The 21,060-nt window shown below is 49.7% G+C and overlaps 1 long non-coding RNA gene across 1 annotated transcript in view; it reads right to left on the reverse strand.

Annotated features, from left to right (window-relative positions):
• Positions 1-1,446: 1,446 nt before the first annotated feature.
• Positions 1,447-21,060, reverse strand: part of LOC137375238 (uncharacterized) — a 68,119-nt gene continuing 48,505 nt past the window's right edge. Inside the window, exon 3 of the long non-coding RNA XR_010975958.1 lies at positions 1,447-1,531. This is a non-coding gene — a long non-coding RNA (uncharacterized lncRNA). The remainder of the gene's footprint in view (positions 1,532-21,060) is intronic.

A 21,060-nucleotide genomic window follows, 5' to 3' on the forward strand; every position in this document is an offset into this window, starting at 1 on the left:
AAAATGATGGTCAAAAGAACGAGACATCCCCGGCTGGAATTTTACCATATAAAAACGAGAATCCTCCGAGGCAGATGAGGCGTAAAATGACGGGCGATGACATCGATTCGGGTTACCGATGTCATGACGCCCAAACGCCACTGTATACTGGTCGGACGGCAGGCAAGATCGAGATGCCACTCGTCGTCCGTTGGCGCTTGGTGCGAGGCGAGGATGTGATGCTGCATCCTCTGAGGTCCCCTCCTCATCCTCAGAGGTGGACGGATAAGTCCCAGCAATGCTTCCTGGCCGCTGCTGCATTTCACCTGCAGAGAAAATCAGAATGATCAGTTGTGATCAGCATTCCTGACTGGAGGACATGTCATAGACAGCATTGTTGACACATTTGTGTGATTTTAATTTTGAGAGCACCCTTCAGTGCCTGAGACACCCCCACTCCCACTCAACCAGACTCGAGGCAACTCACTCTCCTGGCCAGGTGCGCCAGCCTCGCCATCGGCATGTCCTCCATCCTCCCCTGCTAGCGTCAACGCATCCTCCGCCAGTCTGCTCAAAAAGGCAAGGTTGGCCACGCAGCCACTGGTCTGGGAGCTCTCATGGGCATTATGTACCCTCTTCTCCTGTGTAGACACAAAGCAATTAGTTAAGACCCATTACTTGAAAGATCACCCACTCAACCCTTGGGCTGAATACTGCATCTCAAACCAATGCCAGTGAAGTGCACTGATGGAACACGTCTGGACCACTGTGCATCACAGACGTGCCCATTATACAGCCCAAGGCAGGGCTGCAGCCAATCACTGAACATGGATGGTTCGACCTTGCAGCATCGGCACCCATTGACCCTCCCAAGCCAGTTAAAAGCTGCGATGACTGCGGAATGCTCCTTACCCTGGCAGAGCGCAGAAGGTCATTCACCCACTTGTGGCACTGGAGCCATGTCCTCCTAACTACTCTGCGGCTTCTGACCTCCACCCTACCTCCAGCCACGACTTCCTGCTAATCAGGGGAGGCCTCCTCCTTCCGTCTGATGGGAAGAGGACCTCCCGCCTTGCCTCAGCTGCCTGGAGGAGGACATGCAAGAAATCCTCTGAGAAGTGGGGGGGGGGGTCATGTGGCTGCTTCTCCCTTCCATTGCTGCCAGTGGGTTCTGGTGGGCTTCTGTTTTATTTACAATTGTTGGATAGGTGGGCACTTTAAGTCCTCCTCCAGTCCTTTAACCTTAGGCTCCTGTTTTTCCTTTGGCAATATGCAGTTGCTCCTCCCAACATCCTCCTTGATGCAGGTAAGCCTCTCAGAGCCACAGAGGTTGCTGAAAGGCCTTTTAAATGGCTTTCAGCAACCTTTTCCAGCTCTAGCCTCTCCAATGCTCAGCTTCTTGCCTGTGCGCGCTCTTTTCATTCAGAAATATGCCGTGGAGCCGCTAATTTTCTGACTCACGTGTGATAGCTGCGGCAGCTAGGCGCGGAGCGGGAGCTTCCGCCTCCCTGGACTCTGAGCCACCGACAATGACAAAATTCCAACCGATCATCTGTTGGTGAGAAATGTGATACATTGGTAATTTCAGAAACAATGGGGGAATTTTAATCCCAAAAAATGGGCAGGTTTGGGTCAGGTGGGGGGTTAACGGGTTAAAAATCCCAACCCCAGCCCGCATCCAAGCCACCCATTTCAGGTTTTAACGGAGGTGGGTAAGGGATTCTGGGGTGGGGATGGACATGGGTGACCAGCATGCTCCAAGGAGTTGGGTTGGCATTTTAAATATTATTATGAGGGTGTGTGCCTCATTTGTATTCACCATTTGATATTTAACCCTGGCTGGCTAAGGCAAGGGACTGCTATATCAGGAGGTAAGATTCAGTGTGCCTGACTAGCCAGTTCCCTGTGATTGGACAGCCCCTTGATCCTTCTGATCTGCCCCACAACTAACCTCCTCCATACGACCTCCAATCGCCCCCTCCCAACCCTCTAACCTAGCAACATCTGGGCCTCCGATCTGCCCCCGTGAGGCCTCCAATCTCCTCCCACCCTCAGGCGTTTGACACTTGCCCTGTGGGGTCACCTTCCCCCACCCTGGGATCAGACACCCCCCAATCAGGATTGACCCCACACCTCCGATCGGCTTCCTCTCCCACCCTGAGAACAGCGCACCCTCCCCCCCCCCACCCCCCACCCCTCAATTAACAACCCCTGCAAGTTTATTTTCTTCAAGTTCCCATCCAATTTCCTTTTGAAATCATTGATTGTCTCCACTTTCACCCTCTTGTGGGCAGCGAGTTCCAAGTCATTACCACTCATTGTATAAAATAGTTCTTCCTCACAATCCCCTTACGTCTCTTGCCCCAAACCTTCAATCTGTGTCCTCTAGTCCTTGTACCATCAACTAATGGGAACAGTTTTTCCTTGTCTAACTTATCTAAGCCTGTCATGATCTTGTACACCTCTATAAAATCTCCCCTCAATCATCTTTGCTCCAGAAAGAACAACCCCAGCATTTCCAATCTAACCTTGTAACTAAAAGCCCCCATCCCCAGAACCATTCTGCACAGTGGCGCAGTGGTTAGCACCGCAGCCTCACAGCTCCAGCGACACGGGTTCATTTCTGGGTACTGCCTGTGTGGAGTTTGCAAGTTCTCCCTGTGTCTGCGTGGGTTTCCTCCGGGTGCTCCGGTTTCCTCCCACATGCCAAAGACTTGCTGATTGATAGGTTAATTGGCCATTATAAATTGTCCCTAGTATAGGTAGGTGGTAGGGAAATATAGGGACAGGTGGGGATGTGGTAGGAATATGGAATTAGTGTAGGATTAGTATAAATGGGTGGTTGATGGTCGGCACAGACTCGGTGGACCGAAGGGCCTGTTTCAGTGCTGTATCTCTAAAAAAAAAAGTCTCTTCTGCACCTTCTCAAGGATCCTCACATCCTTCCTAAAGTATGGTGACAAAAACTGGACACAATACTCTAGTTGGGGCCTAATCAGAGCTTTATAAAGGTTCAGCATTAATTCTCTGCTTTTGTAATCTATGCCCAGGATCCCATATGTTTTGCTAACCACTGTCTCAATATGTCCTGCCACCTTCAAAGATCGATGCACCTGCACCCCTAGGTCCCTCTGTTCCTACACACTCTTTAGAACTGTGCCATTAATTATGTATCACCTCTCCATACACCTTTTGCCAAAATGCATCACCTCACACTTTTCTGTATTAAATTCCATCTGCCACTTGCCTGCTCATTCTGTTAGCCTATCTATGTCCTGTTGCAGGCAGTTCATAGCATTCTCACTCTTTGCCACTCCTCCAAGTTTGGCATCATTGGCAAATTTTGAAATTCTACTTTGTATTCCAAGATCCAAGTCATTTATATATAGCAAAGAAAACAGTGGTTCCAGCACTGACCTTTGGGGAACATCACTGTCCACCATTCTCTCCTCTGAAAAACAACCATTTATCATGACTCGCTGTTTTCTGTCCTTAAACCAAGTTTTTATCCAATTGGGCACTGACCCTCCTATCCCATGAGCTTGAATTTTGTTGACCAGCCTTTTATGGGCTGCTTTACCAAACACTTTCATAAAATCCATATAGATAACATCCACCGAGCTTCCTTCGTCAACCTTCTCTGTTACTTCATTAAAAAATTCAATTAGATTAGTCAAGCATGATTTGCCTTTTACAAATCTGTGTTATGCTGAAAAATCTTCAGAAACACCCCAATCCTAGAGTGCCATGCTTTACATGATACTGTATGAAGGACATCATGCCAGGGTGTTCAAGTCAGTACTTTATGCCTGCCATATTGGGGGTTAGTGGGCTAGTTAGTGCCTGAAAACAGATGCTATGCAGCTGAATTTATAGGCCTACATTTGTAAACTAGGCCAGAATTTTACGTCATCCTAGCGAGCCGGATGGTGGCGGGGTGGGGGGGGGGTGGGGTTGGTGTAAAATTGAGCGGGAGGCTCTGGGAGGCCATCCGGACTCCCGCCTCTGGCCCACTTTACATGGGCTGGGGGGGGTGAGAAACGGACCGCCTGCCCAAGGCAAATCAAGGCCCTTGAGTGGCTACTTAAGGGCCTTCGCCTGGCTCTACGGGGATTTTACCCGTGGCAAGCGGGCGTCCAGTAGACGCGAAAGGCTGCCTAGTGAAAGCTGGTGGCATCTCAGCGTCCCAGGCGGGGCACCCTGACAATTGGGTACAGGGTGCCCGATTGTAGGCCGCCCCCACTTCCCCAACCACCCCAAGCACCCAAGAACCGCCCCCCCCACACCCCCCGCCCCCCAAACGACCACCCTTGTCTCACCAGGCTGCGACCAAGTCCCACGCTGTCGCAAGCCCTGCTCACCTTCAGTCTTGGCTCCATGTCTTCGGCTGGACTAAGAGCTGTCTGCCCGCTGATTGTCCGGCAGCTCAATGAGGCGGGATGTCCTCCCTCAAGCGGGTGGAAGTCCCGCCTCGGAACAATTAAAGCCTGGGGACCCATAAAATGCAGATCGGATCCCCAGGCTAGGCGGAAGCAGGTTCGCCACCGACTTTTACGTCGGTGGCCGCTCCCTTCCCCCCGACGTAAAATCCAGCCCCTAGAATCAGAATGATGTACCTCAAAAAAGTAAATATAAATTCAACTGATTAAAATGCACTCCTAGCATTAACGTGCTTCAGGAAAAGAAGTTGTGGCCTGCTCAGTAATCTTTGTGTGCTCCTGGACAGCTGGGTGAAATCCCTTTAGGGCAGCTTGGCAATGTAGCATTTTACGGTGATAAATTAGGGACAATTTTCCAAGTCTGCGCTGTTGGCAGCTGAGGCCCTCTGCTGCCAGAGGGCATTTTAAAATTTACACTGAGTATCTTTTGTCCAAGGAATGCAGCCGTTGACAATACGGGAAGATTTAAATTAATTAAGCATTATTTTGGGATCAAAATCTATGGGCTGAATTTTACGCTGCCCCAGCGGGTCGGATGGTGGTGTAGTGTGGGGGCGGCGTAAAATTGAGCAGGAGGCTCCGGGATGCCTACCTGCTCTGCTCCCGCCTCCAGTGAAATTTACGGCGGTCAGGCGGGGGAGGGGAAACGGCCTGCCCGCCCGAGGCCAAACAAGGCCCTTATGTTGCCACTTAACGGTCACTTAAGGGCCCTCGCCCACCTCCACGGGTATTTTACCCATGGCAATCGGGCATGCTGGGAACGTGAAAGGCTGCCCAGCAATAGCTGCTGGCCTTTCCATTCCCTGGGGGAGGCAAGGGGGGCTTCATGGTAGTCGGGCACAGGATGCCCAATTGAGGGCCGCCCCCGCTCCCAACATGTCCCCGGGACCCGACGCACCCCTCCCCGCAAATGACCACTCCAGCCTCACCAAGGAAGGACCAATCCCCCTGGTGAGGCATGCCCAACTTACCTCGTCTCCAGGTTCAATGAGTCGGCTGAGCTGCAGTCCCAGCAGTGGCCACCGCTCCCAGTGGCGCTGCTGGGACTAAGAGTTGCCGGCCCGCTAATTGGCCAGCAGCTCACTGAGGCGGGACTTGCTCCCTCAAGAGGGTGGAGGTCCCACCTCGGGACAATTAAAGCCCGGGGACCCATAAAATACAGGACTGATCCCCGGGCTAGGCGCAAGCGAGTTCACCACCGACTTTTATGTCGGTGGCAAATTCCCATCCGCCTCAGGTAAAATCCAGCCCTATGGGCTGAATTTTACCAGCCCTCTGGAGATGGGCTGGGAGGTAGGAGGGTTGGTAAAATGGCGGTGGCAGGTGTCGGGAGGGAAGCCTGACGTCTTCCTGCTGCCATGACATATTCGCAGAAATGGGAACAGCAGCGGCACGGCCGCTTGCCGACAGAGGAAGGTGGCCAATTCATTCATTTAATTGTCTAATTTGTGGCCACTTTCAACCCACCCTGACATTTTACTATCATCGGAATGGTCCCCTGCCACATGGGGAGACTGCCAGGTATATCAAGGCGGCCTCCCGTTGGGTTTCGGGGGTTGGTGCCTTCCTTTATGGATGCTCCATGGCCCACAGAGGGACTCCCTGGCATTAATGGCTGCTCCTGCTGCTCTGATGCCATTGCTAGAGGTTCACCCCTTGGATCGCTGGGGCCTGCCTGCCTGGCCTCCGCATATGCCATCGAGGGCACCGCAACATGGGGGTAACCTTTTCTTCTTCCTGCAGCCTCAGCAATCGCCACTTCTATCGATAGCACTGCCTAGGCTGCCGTGCTGCCAGCCCTCTGATTGGTCCAGCAGCTCTGCGAGGCAGGCCACAGGCTAAACCCCCTTGGGGTCCCACCATCCATCTGCACGAGCTCAGAACCCACTTTTGGTCCCGGTGACAGAACTACCTTACTTTTCATAAAACCTCGCTCTATGGGTGAGCATCACTTGGAGACCACAGTATTCTGTGGTTTGTTAGATAACCTCTCTGTAATGACGTGCCAATCCCTGCATAACAAATAATCTGCAGTGCTCCAACATAACCAACTCTCGATGTTGCTTTCCAGGACCTCTATCATGTCACAAATCAACACAAACACACAAAGTAAAAGAATAGATAATTCTCCCTTTATCCTCATGAAATCCACAAACCTGCCATACACTCCCTTCCATGTTGCAACTTACTGAAACAGTGCCAGATCATATTTTATTTGGGTTGCCCTCCACCTCTTTCTCCACCCAAGCCACATAAATTACTCGGGTCATACAGATCAGCACTCTGGTTTGATTCATCTGCTTCAGAACACTATTTAATTAGAGTTGTTTAAATAGAGTTAATTAGAGAATACAACAACTAGTTTATTTACAGTATTTTAAAATATCTCAGCAGTTACAAGATTTCAGTACAATGCCTCTATCAGAATACAATCTCTGTTTTTAGTTACAGTTTCAAAACACTAGGCTTAATCAATTAAGCACAGTGAGCACTGATCAGTGAACAGACTAATACAATCAAACCCAAATCAATCAAACCATTGAACACTAAATGTTCCCCTTTTGATTAAAGACATTATTTTGAACATCAAACATAATATGAACATCAAGTCATTTCTTAGTGTTCAACTTGTCCTGGATTCTAAAATACAGAAATAACAGAAACTCCCATAGACAAAATGTCATTTACTCACCGAAGCGAGTGACAAAATTAGATAAACACAATTACAAATAAAGCGCTGAATCTTCTGTGCCCGCTGCCAATGTTGACGATGGGTGAAAATAATGGTCTTCCGTGCGGCAGCTCATTTAAATAGCCAGGGTGGGTCGCGCCCCCCTCCCCACCCGATCATGTGGAATGGGCAGGTGCTGGCGCCATTTTTAAAGGGATTTGAGCCATACTGGGAAATTTAAAAATTTACATTTAAAGTATATGAAAAGAAATACAGACATTTCTACTGCCCCTCTCCCACCTCCCCAGTGACAATAAAATTAATTATTTGCCCTTTCGCACCCCCCCAAAACACTCACCTTGTCCATCCGACCTTCCCCTCCAAACTGCACAAACTTTAAACTCCAACCCTTCCCAACATCCCCTACAGCCATGATGTTACTTTGACCCCATTCCAACCCCCACCCCCCAACCCTGCACTGATAAACTTACCTCTTCCCATCTCATTTCCCCGATGGCGATCCGAAGGAGCAGGAGTGCCAGCGACCAGGCTGGAGATTGCAGCGGGACGTCAGGCAGTAAAATAAAATCAGTTAATGATTGCTTCTGACATGGTCATTGAAATATAATACATTGTTTACTATGTCTTCCTTGACAGCTTTTAAAACTGCAAATTAAGCAAGATTTGTTACGGAATTGTAGACAGTTCTTCATTGATTAGGGTCTCTTAAAGCTATCTATAACATTGTATTTACTAACTATTGTATATGAGTCAGCAGCAGCCTGTTTTTGCCAATATCACTCAGCCCCATTACGCTGTACTCTTGTATTCATGAGGAACTTACAGTGCTGACTTCTGGAGATTCCTTGGATTTTCTTGCCTGTTTTCTCCTCAATACAAGTTCTGGAACAATGTGATTCCAAATGGATAGCAGTGGAATTGCGACATTTATATATAAGTAAAAGTCCAGCAACCTTTACCATGTCACTGAGCTTGTGTACCAGGTGGAAGTAATGCGTGCCTGGCCGCAAAAAACGAGACATTCCCTAAGTGACTTTTGCCATTTTAAAATGAGTTTACATAACAGAAGCCTTTAAGCTTTAAGGTTAAAGACTTGGAACAGCAGTGTCCAACCTTTTTGTGTGGTGGTCACATTACAATTTTTCTCTTACACAGGGGACCAGTGAGACAATTCTGGAAAGATAAACGTATAAAAAATCTATCTTACTATCAATCAAAACAACAACAGATATGCATTGCTGTGAAGAAGCTTTAAATGGGAGGACTAATTTATTGACTTACTTTCTTATCACTTTATTGGACACCGATTTAGTGAGATACCTGGCATTTTTTTGCTTGCACAAGTAGTCAGTGTTTCACCACACACTTAAAGCGATGTGGAGTATTCAGGATAGATGGCCATCTGTCAGGAGTGATCTTGATCTCTCTCTCTCCCTCTTTTCTCTCTCTCTCTCCCTCCCTCTCTGTGTCCTCCTCTCTGTGTTCACCTCTCTGTATTGTCCCCCTCCCTCTCTGTGTCATCTCTCCCTCTCTCTTTGTCCCCCCTCTCTCTGTGCCCCTCTCTGCCTCTCTTTCTGTTCCCCCTCTCCATGTCCCCCTCTCTCTCTGTCCCCTTCGCTCTGTGTCACCCCCTCCCCCAGCCGTCTCTCTCTGCTCCTCTCTCTCTGTCCCCCCCCCTCTCTATCCCTCTCTGCCCCCTCTTTCTGCACCCCCCACCCCTCTATCCCCTCTCTCTCTGTCTCCCTTTCTCTCTCTGCCTCCCTCTCTCTTTCTGCCCTCTCTCTCCTTCTCTGCCCCCTCTCTCTTTCTGCCCCCTCTGTATCTCACTCTGCCCCCCTCTCTCTCCATCTCTGCCACCTCTCTGTCTCTTTCTACCCCCTCTCTCTCTCTACCCTCTCTCGCTCTCTCTGTGCCCCCACTCTCTATCTCTGCTCCTTTCTCTTTGGGCTGGATTTTAAGAGCCCATTGCCAGTCTTGGCGGCGAGCTCACAAAATGGCAGACCACATGCCAAAAAGCTGCCGCGATCTTAAGCGTGGTGCTCATTTAAATAGCCAGGGTGGCCCGCAAACCATACCCCCCCCCCCCTCCACCACTCATGGAAGGGACGGGATGTCCGACCCCAGCAATGGCATCAGATGCCTGTGTGCAAGCACTGGTGCCATTTTTTAAAGGGCAACCTGTCCTGTCACCTAATTGAATTTTTAAAGACAGACCCCCACAAAATTAAATAAATTTCTAACGCCCCTTTCTCACCCGCCCAATAACAATTACATTAACTATTTACCCTTTCTCCTCCCCAAAACACTAACCTTTAACACTAGCCTGAAGTTTACTCCGGATGAGGTCCGCGATTGACTTCGATGCCGGGAGGGCCCAGCCTGATCCTCTTGGCAGCAGCGAGGCTCCGTGGTGGCCCCTGCCGCTGGGCGACGGGACCACAATTAACATATTTAAATCAACAAAATGAATACATTTAAATAGACTTACCTGCAATTTTGAGGGGGCCTCCCCTACCTTCAGATCCTCTGTCCGGGGAAACAAGGCACCACACTGGTGGGGAGGGGGGAGGAGGTAGATTTGTCAGTGTCGGGGGAGTGGGGGTGTCAAATTAATGTAATGGTGGGAAGGGATGACCCTTAAACTTTGTGCAGTTTGTGGTGGGGGCAGATCGGATGTAAAAGGTAAGTGTTTTGGCAGGGGTGGGGTGGAAGAGCAAATACATATTGTCATTGTTATTGGAGGGTGTGGGAAAGGGGCGTTATAAATTTATTTATTTAATTTTGGGGGGGTTGCTTCTTTAAAAATTGAAATATGCCGGCAGGATTGGTTGCCCTTTAAAAATGCCATCAGCGCCTGCACACAGGCAGCTGACACCATTGCCAGGGACAGACAGCCCACCCCCTCCACCTGATTGGGGCAGCAGGCCGCCCCGGCTATTTAAATGAGCCACCAAGAGGGTGAATTTAATTGTTATATGTATCATTGTATCTCAGCATTAACTGAGTTCACTTAACACAAATACAATGGAGTAATGCAAGCAAAGTACCGCAGATGCTGTTAATCTGAAATAACAACAGAAAATGCCTGAAATACTCAGAAGTCAGACAGCATTTGTGGAGAGAGAAAAAGAGTTAATAGTTCAGGTCCATAACTTGTTGGCAGAATTGGAAAACAGATTTTAAGAAAGTACAGAAGCAAGAAAAGGGAGTAGGGGAGGGAAGAACAAAAGGGAAGGATTGTGGTAGGGTGGAAGGCAGGAGAGATTAAATGACAAAAGGGATGATGGTGCAAAGCAAAAGGGGATGGTAATGGGACAAGTAAAGAAACAAAAGATGAGTCCAGAGGAGATGTCAATGGGAATAGCAGAATCATCACCAACAGCTGCCATCTGAAAAAATGGGGGCAGAGGTCATGATCTGAAATTGTTGAATTCCATATTAAGTCTGGAATTCTGTACAGTGCTAATCAAAAGATGAGGTGCTGTTCCTCAAGCTTACATTGAATGTCATTGCAACAGTGTAGGAGGTCGAGGACAGAGAGGTCAGAGTGAGAGTGGGGTGGAGAATTAAAATTACACACGACCGGAAAGTTGGGTCACGCTTCCAAAATGAGCGGAGCTTTTCTGCAAAATGGTCTCTCCAATATATTGGAGACGGTATCGCGAACAGCAAATACAGTATATTAAACTGAAAGAAGTACAAGTAATTTGATGTTTTACTTGGAAAGAGTGTTTGGGGCCCTGGACAGTGAGAAGGCAGGAGCTAAAAAGGTAGGTATTGTATCTCCTGCGCTTGCAAGGGTACATGCAGTGGGAAGGGGTGGGGTGTTGGGGATGATTGAGGAGTGTGCCAAGGTGTCACAGAAGGACCAGTCCCTTTGCAATGCTGAAAGGGGAGAAAGAGGAAGATGTGTTTGGTTGTGGAGTAACAGCAGAGTAATATTTGATGTAAAAGTTAAGCTTACAATCTGTACTGCATGGTGGCACCAATAAATGGAGTAAGTCTTTGCAGGTGACATTAGCATAAAAATATCAAAGTGATTCCTGACAACGCAGCCGGCCACTGACTTCATCAGGCTGCGCCAAGGTGCGCACCTGCGCAGACGGTCTCCTGCTCTCTGCGCGTGCGCTGCGTTCCAACTTGCCAGGTCTGGTTAGCGCATGAGCCAATGACATCATCGCATGATGTGTGCAGCTTCGGGCAATGCGCCTGGTCGGCCTCTGCGCATGCGCTTTATGCGAACAGCAATGCAACGCTAACGGGTATTCACCCAAGTGTCAAGCCCCACTCCCCCCCTCGCTGCTCTCTCCGACTGCTCCGCTCCCCCACTCGCTGCGCTCTCCGACCGCTCCACTCCCCCCCTCGCTGCTCTCTCCGACCGCTCCGCTCCCCCACTCGCTGCGCTCTCCGACCGCTCCACTCCCCCCCTCGCTGCTCTCTCCGACCGCTCCGCTCCCCCACTCGCTGCGCTCTCCGACCGCTCCGCCACTCGCTGCTATCTGCGGTCGCTCCGCTCTTTTGGCCACTCCGCTCCCGCCCTTGCTGCTCTCTCCAGCCGCTCCACTCCCCTCCCCACTCGCTGCTCTCTCCGGCCGCTCCACAGCTCTCCCCACTCGCTGCTCTCTCCAGCCACTCCACTCCCCTCCCCACTCGCTGCTCTCTCAAGCCACTCCACTCCCCTCCCCACTCGCAGCTCTCTCAAGCCACTCCACTCCCCTCCCCACTCGCTGCTCTCTCCGGCCGCTCCGCTCCCCTCCCCACTCGCTACTCTCTCCGGCCGCTCCACTCCCCTCCCCACTCGCTGCTCTCTCCGGCCGCTCCACTCCCCCCCCCCTTGCTGCTCTCTCCGACCGCTCCACTCCCCCCCTCGCTGCTCTCTCCGGCTGCTCCGCTCCTCCCCCCCTTGCTGCTCTCTCCGACCGCTCCACTCCCCCCCTCGCTGCTCTCTCCGGCCGCTCCTCTCCCCTCCCCCTCGCTGCTCTCTCAGGCTGCTCCTCTCCCCCCACCCCACTCGCTGCTCTCTCCGGCTGCTCCGCTCCCCCCCCTCGCTGCTCTCTCCGACCGCTCCACTCCCCCCCCCACACTGCTCTCTCCGGCCGCTCCACTCCCCCCCCTCACTGCTCTCTCCGACCGCTCCGCTCCCCCACTCGCTGCTCTCTCCGGCCGCTCCACTCCCCCCCTCGCTGCCCTCTCCGACCGCTCCACTCCTCCCCTCGCTGCTCTCTCCGACCATTCCGCTCCCCCACTCGCTGCGCTCTCCGACCGCTCCGCTCCCCCCCTCGCTGCTCTCTCCGACCACTCTGCTCCCCCACTCGCTGCTATCTGCGGTCGCTCCGCTCTTTTGGCCACTCTGCTCCCGCCCTTGCTGCTCTCTCCAGCGCTCCACTCCCCTCCCCACTCGCTGCTCTCTCCGGCCACTCCCCTCCTCTCCCCACTCGCTGCTCTCTCCGGCCGCTCCACTCCCCTCCCCACTCGCTGCTCTCTCAAGCCACTCCACTCCCCTCCCCACTCGCAGCTCTCTCAAGCCGCTCCACTCCCCTCCCCACACGCTGCTCTCTCCGGCCGCTCCGCTCCCCTCCCCACTCGCTACTCTCTCCGGCCGCTCCGCTCCCCTCCCCACTTGCTGCTCTCTCAAGCCACTCCGCTCCCCTCCCCACTCGCTGCTCTCTCAAGCCACTCCACTCCCCTCCCCACTCGCTGCTCTCTCAAGCCACTCCACTCCCCTCCCCACTCGCTGCTCTCTCAAGCCACTCCATTCCCCTCCCCACTCGCTGCTCTCTCCAGCCACTCCACTCCCCTCCCCACTCGCTGCTCTCTCCGGCCGCTCCACTCCCCTCCCCACTCGCTGCTCTCTCCGGCCGCTCCGCTCCCCTCCCCACTCGCTGCTCTCTCCGGCCGCTCCACTCCCCTCCCCACTCGCTGCTCTCTCAAGCCACTCCGCTCCCCTCCCCACTCGCTGCTCTCTCCGGCCGCTCCGCTCCCCTCCCCACTCGCTGCTCTCTCCGGCCGCTCTGCTCTTTCGGCTGCTCCGCTCCCCCCTCCCCCCTCGCTGCTCTCTCTGGCTGCTCCGCTCTATCAGCCGCTCCGCTCCCCCCGGCCCCAGCCCACTTGCCCCCGTCCTCGGCCAGCTCGCTTGCTCTCTTCCTCCCGCCAATGTGTGCTGCCATGTGTTTAGGTTAGGTTGCCTTCATGTGATTATTTGAGCAGCGCCATCTTTAGTCCTGGCAGCTGCCTGAAGTCCCAGACTGTGCATTTGTACATGTGCTACTGCAGCGCCACCTAGTGGTAGCATTGTCAGCAAACGCAGCCTCAAATTATCCAGTCTCTTTCCTTGGGCAGCAGCCTGGCTGTATCACAATGTTCTGTCTTCCAGTGCAATGCTCTAGTTTCACTTTTGAGGCTGCTTTGTGCTAAATTGTTATATGTAATATCGTAATGTTTGATTGCCTTCTTCTCTTAACCATTTGTTAATCTTCTCATATAATAGAAACATAAAAACATAGAAAATAGCAGTAGGAGTAGGCCATTCGGCTGTTCGAGCCTGCTCCACCATTCATCATGATCATGGCTGATCAACCAACTCAGTAACCTGTTCCTGCTTTCGCTCCATCCCCATTGATCCCTTTAAACCCAAGAGATTTGGCCTCAACTGCTTTCTGTGGTAGTGAATTCCACAGGCTCACCACTCTGGGTGAAGAAATTTCTCCTCATCTCAGTCCTGAAAGGTTTACCCCGTATCCTTCGACTATGACCCCTGGTTCTGGACTCCCCCACCATCGGGAACATCCTTCCTGCATCTACCCTGTCAAGTCTTGTTAGAATTTTATAGGTTTCTATGAGATCCCCGCTCACTCTTCTGAACTCCAGCGAATATAATCCTAACCGACTCAATCTCTCCTCATATACCGCCATCCCATGAATCAGTCTGGTAAACCTTCGCTGCACTCCCTCTATAGCAAGAACATCCTTCCCCAGATAAGGAGATCAAAATTTCACACAATATTCCAGGTGTGGCCTCACCAAGGCCCTGTATAATTGCAGCAAGACATCCCTGCTCCTGTACTCGAATCCTCTCGCTATGAAGGCCAACATACCATTTGCCTTTTTTACCACCTGTTGCACCTGCATGCTTACCTTCAGTGACTGGTGTACGTGAACACCCAGGTCTCGTTGCATATTGCCCTCTCAGTTTATAGCTGTTCAGATAATAATCTGCCTTCCTGTTTTTGCTACCAAAGTGGATAACCTCACACTTATCCACATTATACTGCATCTGCCATGCATTTGCCCACTCACTCAACTTGTCCAAATCACCCTAAAGCCTCTCTGCATCCTCCTCACAACTCACCCTCCCACCCAGTTTTGTGTCATCTGCAAATTTGGAGATATTACATTTAGTTCCCTCATCTAAATCATTAATATATATTGTGAATAGCTGGGGTCCTAGCACCGATCCCTGTGGTACCCCACTAGTCACTGCCTGCCATTCGCAAAAAGGCCCATTTATCCCTACTCTTTGTTTCCTGTCTGCCAACCAATTTTCTATCCATCGCAATACACTACCCCCAATCCCACGCGCTTTAATTTTACACACTAATCTCTTATGTGGGACTTTGTCGAAAACCTTCTCTAATCATGATCTCCCTCTATACTTCAAAACTTATGCCACTGAATTAACTGTAGATATGTACTTTACATTAGCTAATTTCATGTTGAACTTAAGCTTTACGGGAAATTTCTAAGATCTCTTTAGATGAATGGTTTCTAAGTGGTTTCATTTCAGCTGACGTGCAACCACACCAAATACACTCATTTACATGAACTGCATAACATGCAATTCAGATAAAGAAATAGGTCTAGAACACTTAAACTGTTAACTTCCAATTAATTATATAAATCACACAGTTCCAATGTATGTGAATCATTAGGAGGTAGCATGCATTACTGATAATCTTGGCTTGAGTACCATGCTATTGATCCAATATCCATAGAAAACAAATCCCTCCTTGTTTCAGCTCATCACTTCTTCCAGTGCAACTTCAGCAGTATCTCCACTAAGGCATCAATATATTATAAAAGAATAAATCCAATAACTTGAGTATCTTTTATTGTACATTATTGTTCATGTAGTGACTGTAGCTAGGGAGGCAATTGATGATTGTAAGTTCGTGTAACTGAGGCGAATACGACAAACTGAATTCTGGAAGTCAACTCATATGGGTTGAAATAGTTTCCACTGTGCTCTTGATCTTTGATTTGCAGAAATCCTTAATGATCAAATAGTAATACATTGCATCCAGGCGACAGCTTACGGTCCTTGCTGTGTGCAATATTGGTTACTACATTTACCCAAAGAGCAACAGTGGCAACATTTCAAAAGTAGCTCATTGGATGTGAAGTACTTTGGAAATTCCTAAGGATGTGAAGATGCAACTTACTTTTTCTTTTTATTGTAATGCTACCTTTTTTAGTTGTGAAATTGAGAACTATGATGGATCAGTTAGTTTTGGTCCCATCATTCTCAGCATATAGTAAATAGTCAAGCTCTCCTCTGAGCTTGTCTTCCTAAGATCATGGCTTCCAATTGTTTTAGAATTCCAGATATTTTTGTTTATTTGTTTCATTGTCACCTGATCAGGCTTCATTAAACCTTTCTTCACCAACAGTAGAGAGACCCTTGCACCAAGAGACCCTTGCAATGCCCTCCTTCCTGAAACTGCTTTGCAGCCATCTCTTGGTGCTGACTAATCTTTATTCTCCAATCCACCAGCTGCTACTTTCCATTCAAAATGGGTGAGCTACTGACGGCAGCATTCAAGTAAGGTTCGATAGTTAAATCCTGCCAGGCTTCTAACAAATATTCACACCCAGGATTGCTGTTTACTCCTGCCATGTTCCCAATGGGAGGTAACATACAGCCTAATATGTAGGAGAACCATTTTGTTACCTGCCAATCTGGATGGCAGACAATTTGGCGCTGTTATTTTATATAGGCTGAATTATTGTTGTTTATTTATTTGCAATTAATATGATACTGTTACGGACAAAATTGAGCAAGAACTGAAACCCCAGTTCTTTTTCCCTTTTTCCATCTGTAATCGGTGTGTTTTGAAAAGGAAGATGGGTGTGTTTCTTAACCCCTGGGTATATGGCCAATTTGAATAGCCAGTAGCACACTTTTCGTGGGTTTAAATAAAGAGGATTATTTTTATTCACACTCTCAACCCAAAACTCTAATGCTATGTCACTCATTCAACACACACACACACACACACACACACACACACACACACACACACACACACACACACACACACACACACACACACACACACACACACACACACACACACACACACACACACACACACACACACACACACACACACACACACCCTTGAGAAAGAAAGCCGTTAAAAGGATAGTGCACTTTAACAAATAACAAGCAAAGGAATAGTTCATAAGTCATGTGATTTGGCTTGTCTTGGGGAAAAGGAATGCATTGTGGGGCCAGAGAAGAAGGTGTTTTCACTGTTGAAGAGTAATTAGGTGGATTCAATAGCTGGTGTCATATATCGAAGTCATTGCAGGATTCTCTCAAAGAGGTGGATTTTTAACAGGTCGTGAAGTTAGTTGCTTGTAGACTTATTACTAGGGGACTAGTTTTCTGTACTGGTGGACTTGAATAGGAACAGGTTCAGATACTTTAAGATGTTACAGCCTCCTGTTCTTTTAAGGCACAATGGTACTGCCTTGTCTGTCTTCTGCTATTTTGCAATCTGTATCTTAAGGATTTTTTAATGGAGAACCAGCATGACTGCCCCACCATGTGACTTCTCACCGTTCCTTTTCCAAATATGGTGGGGGTCTAGGTCGATTAGCCTCACCCTATTTATTGTTCTAAGACATTCATCCTCAGGAGGGTTAAGACAATCACCTTTGTTGTTTCAGGAGAAAACTATTCAATTCAGGAATATCTCCCTATGGTTTCAGCATGGGCATTGATGATATCTCTTCGTCTGGAAGGTATTCTTTGGTCCTTTCAGACAGTGGCCTGGATTTTACCAGGGCCCTTGATGTCTGGCTCCGTAGCGGGGTGGCTGGAAGATGGTTCCAGCAGAGGCCCGCCACGGAGCTCGACACCGTGAGAGCCCGGCCCGATCAGCCCAGCGGCGGCGAGGCTCTGTGGTGGCTCCCCCGCTGCTGGGCGATGGGACCTGCATCTACATATTTTAATCAATAAAATGAATACATTAACATAAACTTACCTTCAATCATCCGGGCCCGGTGCAATCTTCAGTGCGGCGGCCAACATTCCCGCGCCGTCACTTCCCGGCATGATACTGCTAGGGAGGGAGGGGAATAAAGATTTTTAGGGTGGGGGGGACAGGGTCAAACAAACATAATGAGTGTAGGGGATGGTGGGAAGGGTTGAAGTTTAAATTTTGTACAGTCTGGTGGTGGGGGGGGGGGGAAGGTCAGATTTCAAAGGTGTGTTTTTGTGGGGGGCGCGGGGTAAGGGTAAATACTTAAGGTAATTGCAATTGAGGGGTGGGAAAGGGGCGTTATAATTTTATTTGGTCCATTTTGGGAGGGGAGCACAGTTGACGCCATTGCCGGCATTGGACCCACCACGTGATTGAGGGTGGTGGGCTGCCCCGGCTATTTAAATGAGCCATTGTGGGAGATCGCGGCAGCTCTGCAGTGTTCGGCCCACACATGCGGCCGCTATTTCTCTCGCCCACCGCCGAGAGCGGCAGCGGGCTCTTAAAATCCAGCCCAGTGAGTCAGTTCTTGATTACACAAGTCAAGGTCACCTTTGCAGCCCATGTCTGCTTTTAATGTCCATTGTGATTATTTAAAACAAGAGGAAAATTCAGGCCCGAATTTTACTTTAGGCGGGAGGCCCCGCCCCACAGCCAAAAAGTTGGTGCTGAGCCCACCACCACCAGGCCTGGGGAGCCAAGCTGGGATTTTTCACTTCCCAGGCGCTTAATTGGTCTTCCGGGGGACGTCCACCTCCTTGAGGTAGGAAGTCCTGCCTAATGGAACTGCTGGCCAATCAATGGGCCAGCAGCTCTTAGTCCCAGCAGTGCCATCAGGAGCAGTAGCCACTGGTGGGACTACAGCCAGCCATCGGAGGAAACAGGAAGGAAGGCCCCGGAACTCAGGTACACTTTTAGGGCCTCGCTGGGGATAGTTGGCCGGGCCTCAGCAGGGCAAGAGGAGGTCAGTTGTGGGGGTGGGGGGGGGGGGGGGGTTGTGCGTTGGGGGCAGTTTGGGCTTTGGGGGTTACCCTCCATGGGGCACTGGGTGCCCGATCAGGAGGGCCCTCCCCAGCCCGCAAGAAGGCTGCTTAGTTTTACCAGGCGGGGTTCTTGGGCCCTCTGCTGTCTAGCCGTGGTGGCGGGCGAAAGCCCTTAAGTGGCAGTTAATTGGCCACTTAAGGGCCTTGATTGGCCTGGGGCAGGTGGGCCGTTTCTCACCGCCCCCACCGCCCCACATAAAATTGCAGCAAGGGCGAGAGGGGATCGGAAATGGCTCCCCTCACCTCCCACTCAATTTCATGGCCCCCGCCACCAGCCCACTCATTATGGGGCTGTAAAATTCCAGCCTCAGTTTCAGAGGATGCTATGCTGAAGATAGTCCATGTTAAAAGTTATGAACAGGATATGCCTGTACTGGACATGACACCATCTTCCTCCAATACTGTCTTCCAGCTGGGTAGGACTACATTTGCCTGGTTCCATTCTTATCTATCAAATCATAGCCAGAATATACCGTACGATGGCTTCTCTTCCCACTCCTGCACCATTACCTCTGGATCTATCCCTTAGCCTTCTCCTATTTCTCATCTACATTCTGCCCCTCAGTGACATATTTCGAAAACACAGCATTAATTTTCACATGTACACTGACAACACCCAGTTTACCTCTCTCAACTCCTCCACTGTTACTGAATTATAAAACTAATTGCCTGACATCCAGTGCTGGATGAGCAGAAATTTCTTCCAATTGAATATTGGGAAGCCTGAAGCCATTGGGTGCACTCTTAACTCACTCAAAACCCATCCACTGGTACAGAGTTAAATTCAGGCCCATTGGCTGGAATTTTATGCCGCCCCCAAAGAGCCACTTAATGACCACTTAAGGGCCTCCGCCTGCCGCCACGGGCATTTTACCTGACTCTGTGCCCGACGGAGGGCCACCCCCGCTGCCCCAACCACTCCCAAAACCCAACATACCCTCTGTCCCCCCAGTGGACCACCCTTGCCTCGCCAGGCCTGACGATCACCCCCAGTGTGTCACCAAAAACTTACCTTCATTCCAGGGCTCCCCGACATCTTCTTTCTGATGGCTGGGTTGCAGCCCCAGCAGTGGCCACCACTCCCGGTGGCACTGCTGGGACTAAGAGCTGCTGGCCCACTGATTGGCCGGCAGTTCCATTAGGCAGGACTTCCTGCCTCAATGAGGTGTAAGTCTCGCCTCAGACCAATTAAAGGTCTGAATCCCCAGGCCAGGCGGAGGCAGTTTCGCCACCGACCTATCAGTCGGTGGATGGCTCACATCTGCCAAGGGAAAAATTCCAGCCATTGTCTTCGGTCCCCATCACAAAATCCTTTCCCTAGATACAGGTCCCTCTCCCTGGCAACTGTGTGAGGCTGAACCAGATTGTTTGCAACCTTGGTGTCAAATTTGACCCCGAGATGAGTTCTGACCACATAACTGCACCATCACTAAGACTGCCAATTTCCACTTTTGTAATATTGCCCAACTCCGTCCTTACCTTAGCTCATTCGATGCTTTGTTACTTCTAGACTTGACTATTTCAATGGACTCCTGGCTGGTCTCCCATATTCTACCCTCCGTAAATTTGAGGTCATCCAAAACTCTGCTGCCTGTGTCCTTACGTGCATCATGTCCCGTTCACCCGTCACCCCTGTGCTTACTGACCTACATTGGCTTCTGGTCAAGCAATGCCTCAATTTTAAGATTCTCATCCTTGTTTTCAAATCCCTCCATGGCCTTGCCCCTGCAGAATTCTGTATTCTCCTCTAGACCACAGCCTTCTGCGATATCTGCGCTTGTATAATTCTGGCCTCTTGGGCATCCCTGATTTTAATTGCTCCACCATTGATGGCCATGCCTTCAGCTGCCTAGGCGTTAAGCTCTGGAATTCTCCGCCAAACATCTTTGTCCCTATACCTCCCTTTCCTCCATTAAGATGCTCCTTAAAACCTACATTTTTGGCCATCTGCCTTAATATCGCCTTACGTGGCTCAGTGTCAAACTTTGCTTTATAACACTCCTTTGAAGCACCTTGGGACATTTTATTATGTAAAAGGCGCTAGATAAATACAAGTTGTTGTTGTTGTTTGTAGACAGCTTTTTCAGAGAGTTGGGGCCAACATGACAGGCGATATAGCTTCCTTCTAGGCTGTAAATTGATATAATTCTGTAATTAGCCTAAACCTATTTTTTCAGAAAATTCATTCTGTTGGCTTTACGTCTGTCATTCTGCATTCCTTAGACATTCCTAGTTTGGATGGATTTTAGTTCTATATGTTTCAATACAATTTATAATATTATTTTACTGGATAAAGTACAAAAAGGATTGACCACAATGATACCAAAACTGAGACCGATTAAGCTGGGATTCTTTTCTCTAGAAAAGAGAAGATTGAGGGACGACCTGTTAAATGTCTTTAAAATTATGAAGGGATTCAATAGGGTAGACGTAGAGAAGATGCTTCTACTTGTGGGGAAGTCCAAAACTATGCCATTAGTGTTACAATTATCTAGTTTAATGGTTTATACAAATATTTTTGGAGGTTATTTTTAGTGTTGGGGAAATTAAATGTAAGGTAATTGAAACTCTGGAATTTAGAAGTTGCCAGATCACCCAAGATCTTCAAGATCTTTCCATGTGTACTTGCAGGGTCAGAGTTA

The sequence above is a fragment of the Heterodontus francisci genome, chromosome 11, assembly GCF_036365525.1.
Source record: "Heterodontus francisci isolate sHetFra1 chromosome 11, sHetFra1.hap1, whole genome shotgun sequence".
Taxonomy (NCBI): Eukaryota; Metazoa; Chordata; class Chondrichthyes; order Heterodontiformes; family Heterodontidae; genus Heterodontus; species Heterodontus francisci.